Genomic DNA, 19,192 nt, shown 5'->3' with positions numbered 1-19,192 from the left:
AGCTATTTGTAGTGAGGTGGATGGACCTAGAGACTGTCATACAGAGTGAAGTAAGTCAGAAAGAGAAAAACAAATATCATATGCTAACACATATATATAGAATCTAAAAAAAAAAAATGGTTCTGATGAACCCAGGGGCAGGACGCAGATGTAGAGAATGGCCTTGAGGACACGGGGAGGGGGAAGGGTAAGCTGACACGAAGTGAGAGTAGCGCTGACATACATACACTACCAAATGTAAAATAGATACAGTAGTATCTATTATAGTAGTGGGAAGCAGCTACACAGCACAGGGAGATCAGCTCGGTGCTTTGTGACCACCTAGAGAGGTGGGACAGGGAGGGTGGGAAGGAGGGAGACACAAGAGGGAGGGGATATGGGGTTATATGTATACATACAGCTGATTCACTTTGTTATACAGCAGAAACTAACACAACATTATAAAGCAAGTATACTCCAATAAAGATGTTTAAAAAAATGTAAAAAAAAAAAGAATGTTTCACACACAGTATTATTTATATTGGGACAAAATTAGGGGCAATCTATATCCCAAAACGTTGACAAATGGTAAAATGAATTATAATATACTCTATATTGTAATAATATTATGTCATAAAATTCAAGGTTTGGGGGCATATTTAATGACAAAAGAGTATAAGATTATAATTTATATATATGAAAATAATTTTATACTAAATGTTTAGAAAACTAAATTGCGGACTTATAGGTAATTTTTACATTATTACTTAAAATTTTCAGTCTTTTCCAAACTCTGTAAAATATATTGCTTTTACAATACAGAACAGTTTAAAACTCTAATCTCACAGAAAGGTTGAAAAGATTAAAGTTATAAAAAGATACCTTCTAAAACTGTTAAAATTAAAGAGACTGACAATACCAAATGTGGAGCGGATTTAGAGCAAGGGGAATTTCCATACATTGCTAATGGGAATATAAAATGGGAATTTCAAACTGTACAACCACTTTGGAAAATGGTTTGGCAGCATCTTATGAAAGCTAAAAATACATCTGCCCTGTGACCAAGCAATTCTATTCGTAGGTGAAAGAAAAACATTTGACTGCAAAAAAAACTTGTATAAGAATGTTCATAGTGCCCACGGCCACTGCGCACGTGAGAGCCGTGACTGATTAATGAAGTCATATGGAAGCGTCTCCTCATTGATGGATATGGCACTGGAGATGATGGGAAAATTAATCTGCTAGTGAAAAGTTTCATTAAGTGGTACAACTCTGGATCCCAGGAAGAGGGATACAGCCGGTACCAACATATGCTGAGCACACTGTCCCAATGTAAATTTTCAATGGGCAAAAGTTTGCTGGTATATGATATGAATCTCAGAGAAATGGAAAATTATGAAAAAATTTACAAAGAAATACAAGGTAGCATTGCTGGAGCACATGAAAAAATCACTGAGTGCAAAAAGCAAGTTCTTCAAGCAAAATGATATGAAAAGATAGCCAAGAATATGATGCATTGGCAAAAGTGATTCTGCATCATTCAGAGAGGCATGAGATATTAAAGGAACTACAGGCTCTGGGAAAGGAATTAGAGCATCTTTCACATATTAAATGAAGTATTGAAGATAAGCTGGAAATGAGAAGGAAACAGTTTCACATTCTTGTTAGCACCATCCATGAACTTCAACAAACACTGGAAAACAATGAAAAGCTCTCAGAGGTAGAAGAAGCTCAAGAAACAAGCATGGAAACCAATTCTAAACTACAGACCAACTAATCACTCACCATTCCCAAGAATACTGAAGTAGCAACATGATCTTAGTGTGTTCAGAATTTGTTGTGCTTTTGAGATAGTTAAAGTTTTGGCAATGAATTACTTTGCTTTTAAATATTAATGCACAGTTCATTCATATTTCTTCACATAAAGGAAGATGACTTCATTATATATTTGTTTTTATTGAAATGCCTTTTTTATACTTAAAAGTACGAAGCAACATCCAAAAATGTTTAATAAAATGCTTTCAAGTCAAAAAACAAAAAATAATGTTCACAGCAACTTGATTTATAATAATCAAAAAAGAGAACACAAATATCCATCCAACAGGAAAATGAATAAACAAATTATAATAATATTCTTACAATGAAATACCACTCAGAAATAAAAGGGGAAAAGTGTTGATTCACACAACCAATATGAATCTCAAAGATTATACAGTATATATTAAAGAAGCCAGATACAAAAGAGAACACATTGCATGATTCCATTTATATGGAGTTCTAGAACAGACAAAACTAATCTACGGTGATAGAAATCTGAGAGGGAGGTGTGGGGATTGATTGGGAAAGGGCAAGAGAGAACTCTCTGGGGAGAATGGAAACTTCTACATCTTGATAAAGGCATAGATTACATGGGTGTATGCATTTGTCAAACACACTGCACTGTACAATTAATATTAATGGATTTCACTCTAAGTAAATTGTACCTTCATAAAAATAAATAAATAACAAAGGATTTGAAACTCACACTAAGGTAGATAAAGATAAAAATCAAAAGACCTTTTATTACCCCTCAAATCTCATGAAATTGGTGCCACCAATTTGCAAGACCTATCACACAAAAGGTAAACTCACAAAGAAAGCAATAGTATATAACTTTCTGGTACTTCTACCATTTGTAGCTTTGATTTTTATATTCTATTAATTTACATTTAAGCCAATGACATTTCCATACTTCCCATTCATTTACTTCTATCTGATCACTTTGCAAAGATGGAAGAGAGCCCTACAAGAAAGGGAGCAAGAAATTGACAGGAAGCTCAGAGTTCTCTACCCACACTCCAAGAAACAGGAATATCACACATAGCGTGGTAATTAAATACGTAAGCTGTTAAGGAGAAGTCGTACCTATATACAATGGAATATTACTCAGCCATAAAAAAAGAATGAAATGATGCCATTTGCAGCAACATGGATGGACCTAGAGATGATCATACTAAGTAAAGTAAGTCAGACACAGAAAGACAAATGCCATATCACTTATATGTGGAATATAAAAAATGATAAATATGAACTTATTTACAAAACAGAAACAGACTCACAACATAGAAAACAAACTTATGGTTACCACAGCGGAAAGACTGGGGGAGGGGGAGGATAAACTAGGGGTTGGGATTAACATACACACTACCATATATAAAATAGATAATCAACAAGGACCTACTGAATAGCACAGGGAACTATACTCAATACTCTGTAATAACCTATATTGGAAAAGAATCTGAAAAAGAATAGATATATGTATAACTATATCACTTGCTGTACATCTGAAACTAACACAACACTAAATCAACTATATTCCAATATAAAACAAAAATTTAAAAAATAGGTAAGCTCTGAAGTCTTTATGATCTGAGTTTTGCTTACTGGCTCTGTGTCTTTGGGTAAACTTTATTAATATTAGTTCATTCTATTTATTCTATTATTACTCTAATAAATAATATTCTATTATTTATTCTATTCAATAAAATCTATTAAAAATTCAAGTTAAATTCAATTCTTCAAGAATACACTATTTACAGGAAAATGTACCATAACTATATAAAATATATATGCCTGCTAATTTCTCATTGCACACAAAAAATTATTTTGAAAATAGTGTCTAGAAATCTACTGCTAAGTTCTGATTCTGTTCTTCTTAGGTATAAACAATTTTGTCATTCAATGAGTTCCTGAATTCATTTCTGATATGAGTAAGTTTTTGCTAATATATTTCAATTATGTTTAAATTTGAAATAACATTTTGTATGGCCTTTCAAAAATCACTTTTTTTCTGGCCTCAGAAAATGCCTTTTTCCAAAAGGGCACCATATAAACAAACAGAGCAACAAAAACCCCATTTACTATTATTAAAACTGACAGAAGATTTTGTTGTATTATCGTCTCTATTTTATGTACCAACTTAAAATATCCCTACAATACAAAAAAGTTGCTTATTTGTCTTATAAGAACAAAATGTATCTATTTGCTGGTAAACATTCAGATCAATTCACATGAGAATCTGTTCATATTACCTACTTGTTTACAAGTGGTTTTGGCAGACACATTTTTATAGTAACCCAATATAAGAAGAAAATAGGCTAGAATATCGAGAACAACATTGTATTACAACCATCAAACTTGCTACAAGACTAGAACTTAATGATTCTAACCACTAAAAAAAGACAATTCATGTGATGTGATAGAGGTACTAATTATCACAATAGCAATCATACTACAATATACAAATGTATCAAAAAACATGTACACCTTAAATTTACACAATGTTATATGTCAAATGTATTTCAATTAAAAAATAGGCTAGAACTTGAGCTTGTCAATTACAAGAGAATTATATACAGTGATTTTGCTTTATATTATTAAAATGACCATATTCACATGTCTAGTCATGAATATGAATAGACTACATGCCAAATAAAATATTAAAAATCCTGAAATATATATATGGAAATCCATGAGAACATGCACAATATATGCTCTCAAGAAAATAAAATACAGTTATTAAAACAGAGTTGACCCATTACTGCTAAATCAGTTCAAAAACTGTCTAAACTATATCCAAACTCTCCTGTTTCTCAATGTCTGCTTTTGGAAGGCAAGCACACTCCCACCATATGCCTGTGGTCTGAAAGCACATATTGTGAAGGCTGTTCTCAAAGACTTGGAAAATTTACAAAGATTTTGTGACTTCCAGACCCACAGAGAGCTGTAAATAGACAGAGCTTATTTTAAGGCATTTCAACATCAGTTCTCCTGATACCAGCAGAATAAATAAATCAGAGCAAATGGACATGAAAATAATTCGATTATTTTCCTTCCTGAATCTTAAAATATAAATCCCTCAGGTGATTCAAGTTTTGGATGAAGACTTAGAACAAGGGTTTTCTTATCTAAACTCTTCCTCAGTGAAACACAGTAAGTCTGCCCCTCTTCTTCACATCCTTTCTCTGGAATACCTATTTCATTCCCACAGCATCAGTGAATACCCCATCATGGTAACTCAAATCTACCGCTAGCTCTGACCTCTCTTCTGAGCACCACTCCAGGTTTCTCCAACTAGGGTTCATGGATGACTTAATCTCAGCATGTCCAAAACCAAACTCACCTTTGTCCATCCAAACCTATTCCTTCAAAACGCTCTCTGTTAATGGCTTCAAAAATCACGCAGAAAATCACATTAGAATCTTTTTTTTTAACATCTTTATTGGAGTATAACTGTTTTACAATAGTGCGTTACTTTATGCTTTACAACAAAGTGAATCAGTTATACGTATACATGTTCCCATATCTCTTCCCTCTTGCATCTCCCTCCCTCCCATCCTCCCTATCCCACCCCTCTAGGTGGTCACAAAGCACAGAGATGATCTCCCTGTGCTATGCAGCTGCTTCCCACTAGCTAACTGTTTTACGTTTGGTAGTGTATACATGTCCATGCCACTCTCTCACTTCGTCACAGCTTACCCTTCCCCCTCCCCCATATCCTCAAATCCATGCTCTAGTAGGTCTGTGTTTTATTCCCGTCCTACCACTAATCTCTCCATGTCTTTTTTTCTTAGATTCCATATATATGTGTTAGCATACGGTTATTTGTTTTTCTCTTTCTGACTTACTTCACTCTGTATGACAGACTCTAGGTCCATCCACCTCACTACAAATAACTCAATTTCGTTTCTTTTTATGGCTGAGTAATATTCCACTGTATATATGTGCCACATCTTCTTTATCCATTTATCTTGAGAATCATCCTAGACTCTTCTTTCTCTTTCATCACTGCCAAATACCATTTTTTTTTAACATCTTAACTGGAGTAAAATTGCTTTACAATGGTGTATTAGTTTCTGCTATATAACAAAGTGAATCAGCTATACATATACATATGTCCCCATACCTCCTCACTCTTGTGTATTCCTCCCACTCTCCCTATTCCACCCCTCGAGGTGGTCACAAAACACCAAGCTGATCTCCTAAGTGTCGATGGGCAGTTGCTTCCATGTCCTGGCTATTGTAAGTAGTGCTGCAATGAACATTGTGGTATATGACTCTTTTTGAATTATGGTTTTCTCAGGATATTTGCCCAGTAGTGGAATTACTGGGTCGTATGGCAGTTCTATTTTTAGCTTTTTAAGGAACCTCCATACTGTTCTCCATAGCGGTGGTATCAATTTACTTTCCCACCAACAGTGCAAGAGGGTTCCCTTTTCTCTACACCCTCTCCAGCATTTATTGTTTGCAGAGTTTTTGAAGATGGCCATTCTAACTGGTGTGAGGTGATACCTCATTGTACTTTTGATATGCATTTCTCTAATGATTAGAGATGTTGAGTGTCCTTTCATGCGTTTGTTGGCAATCTGTATATATTCTTTGGAGAAATGTCTATTTAGGTCTTCTGCCAATTTTTGGATTGGGTTATTTGTTCTTTTGATATTGAACTGCATGAACTGCTTGTAAATTTTGCAGATTAATACTTTGTCAGCTGCTTCATTTGCAAATATTTTCTCCCATTCTGAGGATTCTCTTTTCGTCTTGTTTATGGTTTCCTTTCCTGTGCTAAAAGCTTTTAAGTTTCATTCGGTCCCATTTGTTTATTTTGGTTTTTAATTCCACTTCTCTAGGATGTGGGTCAAAAAGGATCTTGCTGTGATTTGTCATAGAGTATTCTGCCTATGTTTTCCTCTAAGAGTTTCCTGGTGTCTGGCCTTATATTTACGTCTTTAATCCATTTTGAGTTTATTTTTGTATCTGATGTTAGGCAGTGTTCAAATTTCATTCTTTTACATGGAGTTGTGCAGTTTTCCAAGTACCACTTATTAAAAGGCTGTCTTTTCACCACTGTATATTCTTGCCTCCTTTATCAAAAATAAGGTGACCATATGAGCATGGGTTTATCTCTGGGCTTTCTATCCTGTTCCATTGATCTATATTTCTGTTTTTGTGCCAGTACCATAACGTCTTGCTTACTGTAGCTTTGTAGTATAGTCTCAAGTCTGGGAGCCTGATTCCTCCAGCTCCATCTTTCTTTCTCAAGATTGCTTTGGCTATTCGGGGTCTTTTGTGTTTCCATACAAATTGTGAAAATTTTTGTTCTAGTTCTGTGAAAAATGTCATTGGTACTTTGACAGAGATTGCAATAAATCCATAGATAGCTTTGGGTAATATAGTTATTTTTATGATGTTGATTCTTCTAAGCCAAGAATATGGTATATCTCTCCATCTGTTTTTATCACTTTTAATTTCTTTCATCAGAGTCTTATAGTTTTCTGCATACAGGTCTTTTGTCTCCTTAGGTAGGTTTATTACTAGGTATTTTATTCTTTTTGTTGCAGTGGTAAATGGAAGTGTTTTCTTCATTTCTCTTTCAGAATTTTCATCATTAGTGTATAGGAATGCAAAAGATTTCTGTGCATTGATATTGTATTTCTGTGCAATGATGCTACTTTACCAAATTCATTGATTAGCTCTAGTAGTTTGCTGATACCATCTTTAGGATTCTCTATGTATAGTATCATGTAATATGCAAACAGTGACAGCTTTACTTCTTCTTTTCCAATTTGGATTCCTTTTATTTCTTTTTCTTATCTGATTGCTGTGGCTAAAACTTCCAAAACTATGTTCAATTATAGTCGTGAGAGTGGACAACCTTGGCGTGTTCCTGATCTCAGAGGAAATGGTTTCAGTTTTTCACCATTGAGAAGGATGTTGTCTGTGGGTTTGTCATATATGGCCTTTATTATGTTGAGAAAAGTTCCCTCTATGTCTACTTTCTGGAAGGTTTTTATCATAAATCAGTGTTGAAAGCTTTTGTTGAAAGCTTTTTCTGCATCTGTTGAGATGATCAGATGGTTTTTCTCCTTCAATTTGTTAATATGGTTTATCACATTGATTGATTTGCAAATATTGAAGAATCCTTGCATTCCTGTGATAAACCCCACTTGATCATGGTGTATGATCCTTTTATTGTGCTGTTGGATTCTGTTTGCTAGTATTTTGTTGAGGATTTTTGCATCTATGTTCATCAGTGATATTGGCCTGTAGTTTTCTTTCTTTGTGACATCTTTGTCTGGTTTTGTATCAGAGTGATGGTGACCTCATAGAATGAGTTTGGGAGTGTTTCTGCCTCTGGTATAGTTTGGAAGAGTTTGAGAAGGATAGGTGTTAGCTCTTCTCTAAGTGTTTGATAGAATTCGTCTGTGAAGCCATCTGATCCGGGGCTGTTGTTTGCTGGAAGATTTTATTTTTTAAAAAATTTTTTCGTGGTACGCAGGCCTCTCACTGCTGTGGCCTCTCCCACCGCAGAGCACAAGCTCCGGACGCACAGGCCCAGCGGCCACGGCTCACGGGCCCAGCCGCTCCGCGGCACACGGGATCCTCCCAGACCGGGGCACGAACCCTCATCCCTTGCATCGGGAGGTGGACTCTCAACCACTGAGCCACCAGGGAAGCCCGCTGGAAGATTTTTAATCAGTCTCAATTTCAGTGCTTGTGACTGGTCTATTTATACTTTCTATTTCATCCTGGTTCCGTCGCGGGAGGTTGTGTTTTTCTAGAAATTTTCCATTTCTTCCAGGTCGTCCATCTTATTGGCATATATTTGCTTGTAGTAATCGCTCATGATCCTTTGTACTTCTGCAGTGTCAGTTGTTACTTCCCCTTTTTCATTTCTAATTCTATTGATTTGAGTCTTTTACCATTTTTTCTTGATGAGTCTGGCTAATGGTTTATCAGTTTTATCTTCTCAAAGAACCAGCTTTTAGTTTTATTGAACTTTGCTACAGTTTCCTTCATTTCTTCTTCATTTATTTCTGGTCTGATCTTTATGATTTCTTTCCTTCTGCTAACTTTGGGGTTCTTTTTTTAGGTGTTGGTTTAGGTGTAAGGTTATGTTGTTTATTTGAGATGTTTCCTGTTTCTTAAGGTAGGACTGTATTGCTATAAACTTCCCTCTTAGAACTGCTTTTGCTGTAGCCCATAGGTTTTGGGTTGTCATGTTTTCATTGTCATTTGTTTCTAGGTATTTTTTGATTTCCTCTTTGATTTCTTCAGTGATCTCTTGGTTATTAAGTAGTGTATTGTTTAGCCTCCGTGTATTTATATGTTTTACAGATTTTTTCCTGTAACTGATATCTAGTCTCATACTGTTGTGGTCGGAAAAGATACTTCATATGATTTCAATTTTCTTAAATTTAACAAAGCTTGATTTGTGTACCAAGATACAATCTATACTGTAGAATGTTCCATGACCACTTGAGAATAAAGTATATTCTGTTGTTTTTGGATGGAATGTCCTATAAATACAAGTCAATGCTGTTTAACGTATCATTTAAAGCTTCTGTTTCCTTATTTTTTTTTCATTTTGGATGATCTGTCCATTGGTGAAAGTGTGGTGTTAAAGTCCCCTACTATGATTGTGTTACTGTCGATTTCCTCTTTCATGGCTGTTAGCATTTGCCTTATATATTGAGGTGCTCCTATGTTGGGTGCATAAATATTTACAATTGTTATATCTTCTTGGATTGATTGCTTGATCATTATGTAGTGTCCTTCTCTGTCTCTTGGAATAGTCTTTATTTTAAAGTCTATTTTGTCTGATATGAGAATTGCTACTCCAGCTTTCTTTTGATTTCCATTTGCATGGAATATTTTTTTCCATCCCCTCAATTTCAGCATGTATGTGTCCCTAGACATGAAGCGGGTATCTTGCTGACAGCATATATATGGGTCTTATTTTTGTATCCATTCAGCCAGTCTATGTCTTTTGACTGGAACATTTAATCCATTTATATTTAAGGTAGTTATCGATATGTATGTTCCTATTACCATTTTCTTAATTGTTTTGGGTTTGTTATTGTAGGTCTGTTCCTTCTCTTGTGCTTCCTGCCTAGAGAAGTTTCTTTAAGCATTGTTGTGAAGCTGGTTTGATGGTGCTGAATACTCTTCACTTTTCCTTGTCTGTAAAGGTTTTAATTTCTCCATCGAATCTGAATGAGATCCTTGCTGGGTAGAGTAATCTTCGTTGTAGGTTTTTCCCTTTTATCACTTTAAATATGTCCTGCCACTCCCTTCTGGCTTGCAGAGTTTCTGCTGAAAGATCAGCTGTTAACCTTATGTGGATTCCCTTGTATGTTATTTGTTGTTTTTCCCTTGCTGCTTTTAATATTTTTTCTTTGTATTTAATTTTTGACAGTTTGATTAATATGTGTTTTTTCGTGTTTCTCCTTTGATTTATCCCATATGGAACTCTGTGCTTCCAGGACTTGACTATTTCTTTTCCCATATTAGGTAAGTTTTCAACTATAATCTCTTCAAATATTTTCTCAGTCCCTTTCTTTTTCTCTTCTTCTTCTGGAACCCCTATAATTCAAATGTTGGTGCATTTAATGTTGTCCCAGAGGTCTCTGAGACTGTCCTCAATTATTTTCATTCTCTTTTCTTTATTCTGCTCTGTGGTAGTTATTTCCACTATTTTATCTTCCAGGTCACTTATGCATTCTTCTGCCTCAGTTATTCTGCTACTGGTTCCTTCTAGAGAATTTTTCATCTCATTTATTGTGTTGTTCATCATTTTTTGTTTGCTCTTTAGTTCTTCTCGGTCCTTGTTAAACTTTTCTTGTATTTTCTCCATTCCATTTCCAAGATTGTGGATCATCTTTACTATCATTATCTAAATTCATTTTCAGGTAGACTGTCTATTTCCTTTTCATTTGTTTGGCCTGGTGGGTTTTTACCTCGCTCATTCATCTGCTGTGTATTTCTCTGTCTTCTCATTTTGCTTCACTTACTGTGTTTGGGGTCTCCTTTTCACAGGCTGCAGGTTCGTAGTTCCCATTGTTTTTGATGTCTGCCCCCAGTGGCTACAATTGGTTCAGTGGGTTGTGTAGGCTTCCTGGTGGAGGGTACTGGTACCTGTGTTCTGGTGAATGAGGCTGGATCTTGTCTTTTTGGTGGGCAGGACCGCGGCCAGTGGTGTGTTTTGGAGTGTCTGTGACCTTATTATTTTAGGCAGCCTCTCTGCTAATGGGTGGGGTTTTGTTCCTGCCTTGCTAGTTGTTTGGCAGAGGGTTTCCAGCACTATAGGTTGCTGGTCGTTGAGTGGAGCTGGGTCTTAGCAATGAGATGGAAATTTTGGGGAGAGCTTTTGCCATTTGATATTATGTGAGCCAGGAGGTCTCTGGTGGACCTGTGTCCTGATTTCGGCTCTCCCACCTCAGAGGCACAGGTCTGACACCCAGTGGGAGCACCAAGACCCTGTCAACCACACAGCTCAGAAGAAAAGGGAGAAAAAAAGAAAGAACAAAAGGAGAAAAATGAAATTAAAAAGTTATTAAAATAAAAAATTTTAAAAATTATTTAAAATAAAACAAAATTTAAAAGTAATAAAAAAAAAGAAGAAAGAAAGAACAAAGAGAGCAACCAAACCAAAAAACAAATCCACCAGTGATAACAAGTGCTAAAAAGTATATTGAAAAGAAGAGCGGAGGCGCTTCAAGATGGCGGAAGAGTAAGACGCGGAGATCACCTTCCTCTCCAAAAATACGTCAGAAATACATCTACATGTGGAACAACTCCTACAGAACACCTACTGAATGCTGGCAGAAGACCTCAGACCTCCCAAAAGGCAAGAAACTCCCCACGTACCTGGGCAGGGTAAAAGAAAAAATAAAAAACAGAGACAAAGAATAGGGACAGAAGCTGCACCAGTGGGAGGGAGCTGTGAAGGAGGAAAGGTTTCCACACACTAGAAGCCTCTTCGCGGGCAGAGACTGCGGGTGGCGGCAGCGGCGGCGGGGGCGGGGTGGGCGGAGAGCTTCAGAGCCGCGGAGGAGAGCGCAGCAAAAGGGGTGCGGAGGGCAAAGCGGAGAGATTCCCGCACGGAGGATCAGTGCCGACCAGCACTCACCAGCCTGAGAGGCTTGTCTGCTCACCGGTCGGGAAGGGCGGGGGCTGGGAGGTGAGGCTCGGGCTTCGGTCGGTAGCCGGGAGAGGACTGGGGTTGGTGGCATGAACACAGCCTGAAGGGGTTAGTACACGGCTGGCTGGGAGGGAGTCTGGGAAAGGGTCTGGAGCTGCCAAAGAGGCAAGAGTTTTTCTTCCCTCTTTGCTTCCTGGTACATGAGGAGAGGGGATTAAGAGCACCACTTAAAGGAGCTCTAGAGATGGGCGTGAGCCGCGGCTATCAGCGCAGACTCCAGAGATGGGCATGAGATGCTAAGGATGCTGCTGCAGCCACCAAGAAGCCTGTGTGCGAGCACAGGTCACTATCCACACCTCCCTCCCAGGAGCCTGTTCAGCCCGCCACTGCCAGCGTCCCGTGATCCAGGAACAACTTCCCCAGGAGAACGCACAGTGTGCCTCAGGTTGCTGCAACGTCACGGTGGCCTCTGACTCAGCAGGCTCGCCCCGCATCCGTACCCCTCCCTCCCCATGGCCTGAGTGAGCCAGAGCCCCCGAGTCAGCTGCTCCTTTAACCCCATCCTGTCAGAGCAAAGACCAGACACCCTCAGGTGACCTACACGCAGAGGCGGATCCAAATCCAAAGCTGAACCCTGGGAGCTGTGACAACAAAGAAGAGAAACGGAAATCTCTCCCAGCAGCCACAGGAGCAGGGGATTAAATATCCACAATAAACTTGATGTACCCTGCATCTGTGGAATACCTGAATAGACAATGATTCAACCGAAATAGAGGAGCTGGACTTTGGGAGCAACGATATATATATATTTTTTCCCTTTTTATCTTTTTGTTAGTGTGTATGTGTATGCTTCTGTGTGTGATTTTGTCTGTATAGCTTTGCTTTTAACATTTGTCCTAGGGTTCTCTCTGTCCTTTTTTTTTAACTTAAAAAATTTTTTTTTAATAATTATTTTTTATTTTAATAACTATTTTATTTTACGTTATTTTATTTTATCTTCTTTCTTTCTTTCCTTTGTCCCTTTTATTCTGAGCCGTGTGGAGGACAGGCTCTTGGTGCTCCAGCCAGGTGTCAGGGCAGTGCCACTGAGGTGGGAGAGCAAAGTTCAGGACACTGGTCCACAAGAGACCTCCCAACTCCACGTAATATCAAACGGCAAAAATCTCCCAGAGATCTCCATCTCAACACCAAGACCTAGCTCCACTCAACGACCAGCAAGTGACAATGCAGGACACCCTATGCCGAACAACTAGCAAGACAGGAACACAACCCCATCCATTAGCAGAGAGGCTGCCTAAAATCATAATAAGGCCACAGACACCCCAAAATACACCACCAGGCGTGGACCTGCCCACCAGAAAGACAATATCCAGCCTCATCCACCAGAACACAGGCACCAGTACCCTCCACTAGGAAGCCTACACAACCCACTGAACCAACCTTAGCCACTGGGGACAGACACCAAAAATAACGGAAACTACGAACCTGCAGCCTGCAAAAGGAGACCCCAAACACAGTAAGTGAAGCAAAATGAGAAGACAGAGAAACACACAGCAGATGAAGGAGCAAGGAAGAAACCCACCAGACCTAACAAATGAAGAGGAAATAGGCAGTCTACCTGAAAAAGAATTCAGAATAATGATGGTAAAGATGATCCAAAATCTTGGAAATAGAATGGAGAAAATACAAGAAACATTTAACAAGGACCTAGAAGGACTGAGAAAATATTTGAAGAGATTATAGTTGAAAACTTACCTAATATGGGAAAGGAAATAGTTAATCAAGTCCAGGAAGCACAGAGAGTACCATACAGGATAAATCCAAGGAGAAACATGCCAAGACATATATTAATCAATCAAAAATTCAATACAAAGAACAAATATTAAAAGCATCAAGGGAAAAACAACAAGTAACACATAAGGGAATCCCCATAAGGTTAACAGCTGATCTTTCAGCAGAAACTCTGCAAGCCAGAAGGGAGTGGCAGGACATATTTAAAGTGATGAAAGAGAAAAACCTACAACCAAGATTACTCTACCCAACAAGGATCTCATTCAGATTGGATGGAGGAATTAAAAGCTTTACAGACAAGGAAAAGCTAAGAGAATTCAGCACCACCAATCCAGCTTTACAACAAATGCTAAAGGAACTTCTCCAGGGAGAAAACACGAGAGAAGGAAAAGACCTACAATAGTAAACCCAAAACAATTAAGAAAACGGTAATAGGAACATACATATCGATAACTACCTTAAATGTAAATGGATTAAATGCTTCAACCAAAAGACATAGACTGGCTGAATGGATACAAAAATAAGACCTGTATAGGGGTTCCCTGGTGGTGCAGTGGTTGAACGTCTGCCTACCGATAGAGGAGACACGGGTTTGTGCCCCGGCCTGGGAAGATCCCACATGCCACGGAGCGGCTGGGTCTGTGAGCCATGGACACTGAGCCTGCACGTCTGGAGCCTGTGCTCCACAACGGGGAGAAGCCACAACAGTGACAAGCCTGTGTACCGCAACAAAAAATAAGACCCATATATATGCTGTCTACAAGAGACCCATTTCAGACCTACGGACACATACAGACTGAAAGTGAGGGGATAGAAAATGATATTCCATGCAAATGGAAATCAGAAGAAAGCTGGAGTAGCAATTCTCATATCAGACAAAATAGACTAAAAAAAAAAAAGACTATTACAAAAGACAAAGAAGGACACTACATAATGATCAAGAGAATCAATCCAAGAAGAAGATATAACAATTGTAAATATTTATGCACCCAACATAGGAGCACCTCAATATATAAGGCAAACGCTAACAGGCACGAAAGAGGAAATCAACAGTAACACGATCATAGTAGGGGAATTTAACACCCCACTTTCACCAATGGACAGATCATCCAAAATGAAAATAAGGAAACACAAGCTTTAAATGATACATTAAACAAGATGAAATTAATTGATATTTATAGGACATTCCATCCAAAAACAACAGAAAACACATTCTTCTCAAGTGGTCATGGAACAATCTCCAGTATAGATCATATCTTGGTTCACAAATCAAGCCTTGTTAAATTTAAGAAAATTGAAATTGTATCATGTATGTTTTCTGACCACAAGGCTATGAGACTAAGATATCAATTACAGGAAAAAATCTGTAAGAAATACAAACACATGAAGGGTAAACAACACACTACTTAATAACCAAGAGATCACTGAAGAAATCAAAGAGGAAATAAAAAAATACCTAGAAATAAATGACAATGAAAACAGAATGACCCAAAACCTATGGGCTACAGCAAAAGCAGTTCTAAGAGGGAAGTTTATAGCTATACAAGCCTTTCTTGTTAAGAAACAAGAAACAACTCAAATAAACAACCTAAACTTACACGTAAAGCAATTAGAGAAAGAACAAAAAAACCCCAATGTTAGCAGAAGGCAAGAAATTATAAAGATCAGATGAGAAATGAAAAAGAAATGAAGGAAATGATAGCAAAGATTAATAAAACTAAGAGCTGGTTCTTTGAGAAGATGAACCATTAGCCAGACTTATCAAGAAAAAAAGGGAGAAGACTCAAATCAACCAAATTAGAAATGAAAAAGGAGAAGTAACAACTGACACTGCAGAAACACAAAGGATCATGAGAGATTACTACAAGCAACTATATGGTAATAAAATGGACAACCTGGAAGAAATGGACAAATTCTTAGAAATGCACAACCTTCCAAGACTGAACCAGGAAAAACAGAAAATATAAACAGACCAAGCACTGAAACTGAAATTGTGATTAAAAATCCTCCAACAAACAAAAGCCCAGGACCAGATGGCTTCACAGGCGAATTCTATCAAACATTTAGAGAAGAGCTAACACCTATCCTTCTCAAACTCTTCCAAACTATACCAGAGGCAGGAACACTCCCAAACTCATTCTACGAGGCCACAATCACTCTGATACAAAACCAGACAAAGATGTCACAAAGAAAGAAAACTACAGGCCAATATCACTGATGAACATAGATGCAAAAATCCTCAACAAAATACTAGCAAACAGAATCCAACAGCACAATAAAAGGATCATACACCATGATCAAGTGGGGTTTATCACAGGAATGCAAGGATTCTTCAATACATGCAAATCAATCAACGTGATACACCATATTAACTAATTGAAGGAGGAAAACCATCTGATCATCTCAATAGATGCAAAGAAAGCTTCTGACAAAATTCAACACCCATTTATGATAAAAACCCTCCAGAAAGTAGGCTTACAGGGAACTTACCTCAACATAATAAAGGCCATATATGACAAACCCACAGCCAAGATCATCCTCAATGGTGAAAACTGAAACCATTTCCACTAAGATGAGGAACAAGACAAGGTTGCCCACTCTCACCACTATTATGCAATATAGTTTTGTAAGCTTTAGCCACAGCAATCAGAGAAGAAAAAGAAATAAAAGGAATAGGAATACAGGGGTTCCCTGGTGGCACAGTGGTTGAAAGTTTGCCTGCTGATGCAGGGGACACGGATTCATGCCCTAGTCTGGGAGGATCCCACATGCCACGGAGCACCTGGGCCTGTGAGCCATGGCCGCTGAGCCTGCGCGTCTGGAGCCTGTGCTCTGCAACGGGAGAGGCCACAGCAGTGAGAGGCCCGCGTACCACAAAAAAAAAAAGAATCCAAATCGGAAAAGAAGAAGTAAAGCTGTCACTGTTTGCAAATGACATGATACTACACATAGAGAATCCTAAAGATGGCAGCAGAAAACTACTAGAGCTAATCTATGAATCTGGTAAAGTTGCAGGATACAAAATTAATGCACAGAAATCTCTGGCATTCCTATACACTAATGATGAAAATTCGGAAAGTGAAATGAAGAAAACACTTCCATTTACCACTGCAACCAAAAGAATAAAATATCTAGGAATAAACCTACCTAAGGAGACAAAAGACCTGTATGCAGAAAATTATAAGACAGTGATTAAAAAAATTAAAGATGATACAAATAGATGGAGAGATGTACCACATTCTTAGATTGGAAGAATCAACAATGTGAAAATGACTCTACTACCCTAAGCAATCCACAGATTCAGTGCAATCCCTATCAAACTACCAATGGCATTTTTCACAGAACTAGAACAAAAAATTTCACAATTTGTATGGAAACGCAAAAGACCCCGAATAGCCAAAGCAATCCTGAGAAAGAAAAATGGAGCTGGAGGAAATAGGCTCCCAGACTTGAGACTATACTACAAAGCTACAGTAATCAAGACAGTATGGTACTGGAACAAAAACAGAAATATAGATCAATGGAACAGGATAGAAAGCCCAGAGATAAACCCACGCACATATGGTCACCTTATCTTTGATAACGGAGGCAAGAATATACAGTGGAGAAAAGAGAGCCTCTTCAATAAGTGCTGGGAAAACTGGACAGCTACATGTGTAAGAATGAAATTAGAACACTCCCTAACACCATACACAAAAATAAACTCAAAACGGATTAAAGACCTAAATGTAAGGCCAGACACCATTGAACTCTTAGAGGAAACATAGGCAGAACACTCTATGACATAAATCACAGCAAGATCCTTTTAGACCCACCTCCTACAGAAATGGAAATAAAAACAAAAATAAACAAATGGGACCTAATGAAACTTAAAACCTTTTCCACAGCAAAGGAAACCATAAACAAGACAAAAAGATGACCCTCTGAATGGGAGAAAACATTTGCAAATGAAGCAATTGACAAAAGATTAATCTCCAAAACATACAAGGAACTCATGCAGGTCAATATCAAAACAGCAAACAACCCAATCCAAAAATGGGCAGACATTTCTATTTCTTTGGAGAAATAGACATTTCTCCAAAGAAGATATACAGATTGCCAACAAATACATGAAAGAATGCTCAATATCATTAATCATTAGAGAAATGCAAATCAAAACTACAATGAGATATCATCTCACACTGGTCAGAATGAACATCATCAAAAAATTACAAACAATAAAAGCTGGAGAGGGTGTGGAGAAAAGGGAACCCTCTTGCACTGCTGTTGGAAATGTAAATTGATACCACCACTGCAGAGAACAGTATGGAGGTTCCTTAAAAAACTAAAAACAGAACTACCACATGACCCAGCAATCACACTACTGGGCATATATCCTGAGAAAACCATAATTCAAAAAGAGTCATGTACCACAATGTTCATTGCAGGTCTATTTACAATAGCCAGGACATGGAAACAACCTAAGTGTCCATCAACAGATGAATGGATAAAGAATATGTGGCATATATATACAATGGAATATTACTCAGCCATAAAAAGGAACGAACTGAGTTATTTGTAGTGAGGTGGATGGACCTAGAGACTGTCATACAGAGTGAAGTAAGTCAGAAAGAGAAAAACAAATACCGTATGCTAACACATATATATGGAATCTAAAAGAAAAAGAAAAAGAAAAAAAATGATCAGATGAATCTAGGGGCAAGACGTGAATAAAGATGCAGACCTACTAGAGAATGGACTTGAGGATACGGAGAGGGGGAAGGATAAGCTGGGACAAAGTGAGACAGTGGCATGGACATATATACACTACCAAACATAAAACAGATAGCTAGTGGGAAGCAGCTGCACAGCACAGGGAGATCAGCTCGGTGCTTTGTGACCACCTAGAGGGGTGGGATAGGGAGGGTGGGAGGGAGGGAGACGCAAGAGGGAAGAGATATGGGCACATATGTATATGTACAACTGATTCACTTTTTTATAAAGCATAAACTAACACCATTGTAAAGCAATTATACTCCAATAAAGATGTTAAAAACTTTTTCTTTAAAGAAAAAGGACAGACAGAACCCTAGGACAAATGGTAAAAGCAAAGCTATACAGACAGATTCACACAAAAAAGCATACACATACACACTCACGAAAAGAGGAAAAGGCAAAAAATATATATATCTATATACAAAAAAAAGGAAGAGAGCAACCAAATCAATAAACAAATCTACTAATGATAATTAACTCTAAATACTAAACTAAGATAAACATAAAACCAGAAACACATCAGATGCAGAAAGCAAACCCCAAGTCTATAGTTGCTCCCAAAGTCCACCGCCTCAGTTTGGGATGATTCGTTGTCTATTCAGGTATTCCACAGATGCAGGCACATTAAGTTGATTGTGGTGATTTAATCCGCTGCTCCTGAGGCTGCTGGGAGAGATTTCCCTTTCTCTTTGTTCGCACAGCTCT

At 37.9% G+C, this 19,192-nt stretch overlaps 1 protein-coding gene and 1 pseudogene across 1 annotated transcript in view; one reads left to right on the top strand and one right to left on the bottom strand.

Moving 5' to 3' along the window:
• GPR158 (G protein-coupled receptor 158) overlaps window positions 1-19,192 on the bottom strand; it is a 328,709-nt gene that overhangs the window by 115,575 nt on the left and 193,942 nt on the right. The gene's annotated exons all lie outside the window — the stretch shown is intronic.
• Window positions 1,152-1,756, top strand: LOC131752080 (THO complex subunit 7 homolog pseudogene; annotated as a pseudogene).

Source organism: Kogia breviceps, chromosome 3, assembly GCF_026419965.1.
Source record: "Kogia breviceps isolate mKogBre1 chromosome 3, mKogBre1 haplotype 1, whole genome shotgun sequence".
Lineage (NCBI taxonomy): Eukaryota > Metazoa > Chordata > Mammalia > Artiodactyla > Physeteridae > Kogia > Kogia breviceps.
This window is presented reverse-complemented; position numbering and strand designations above follow the sequence as displayed.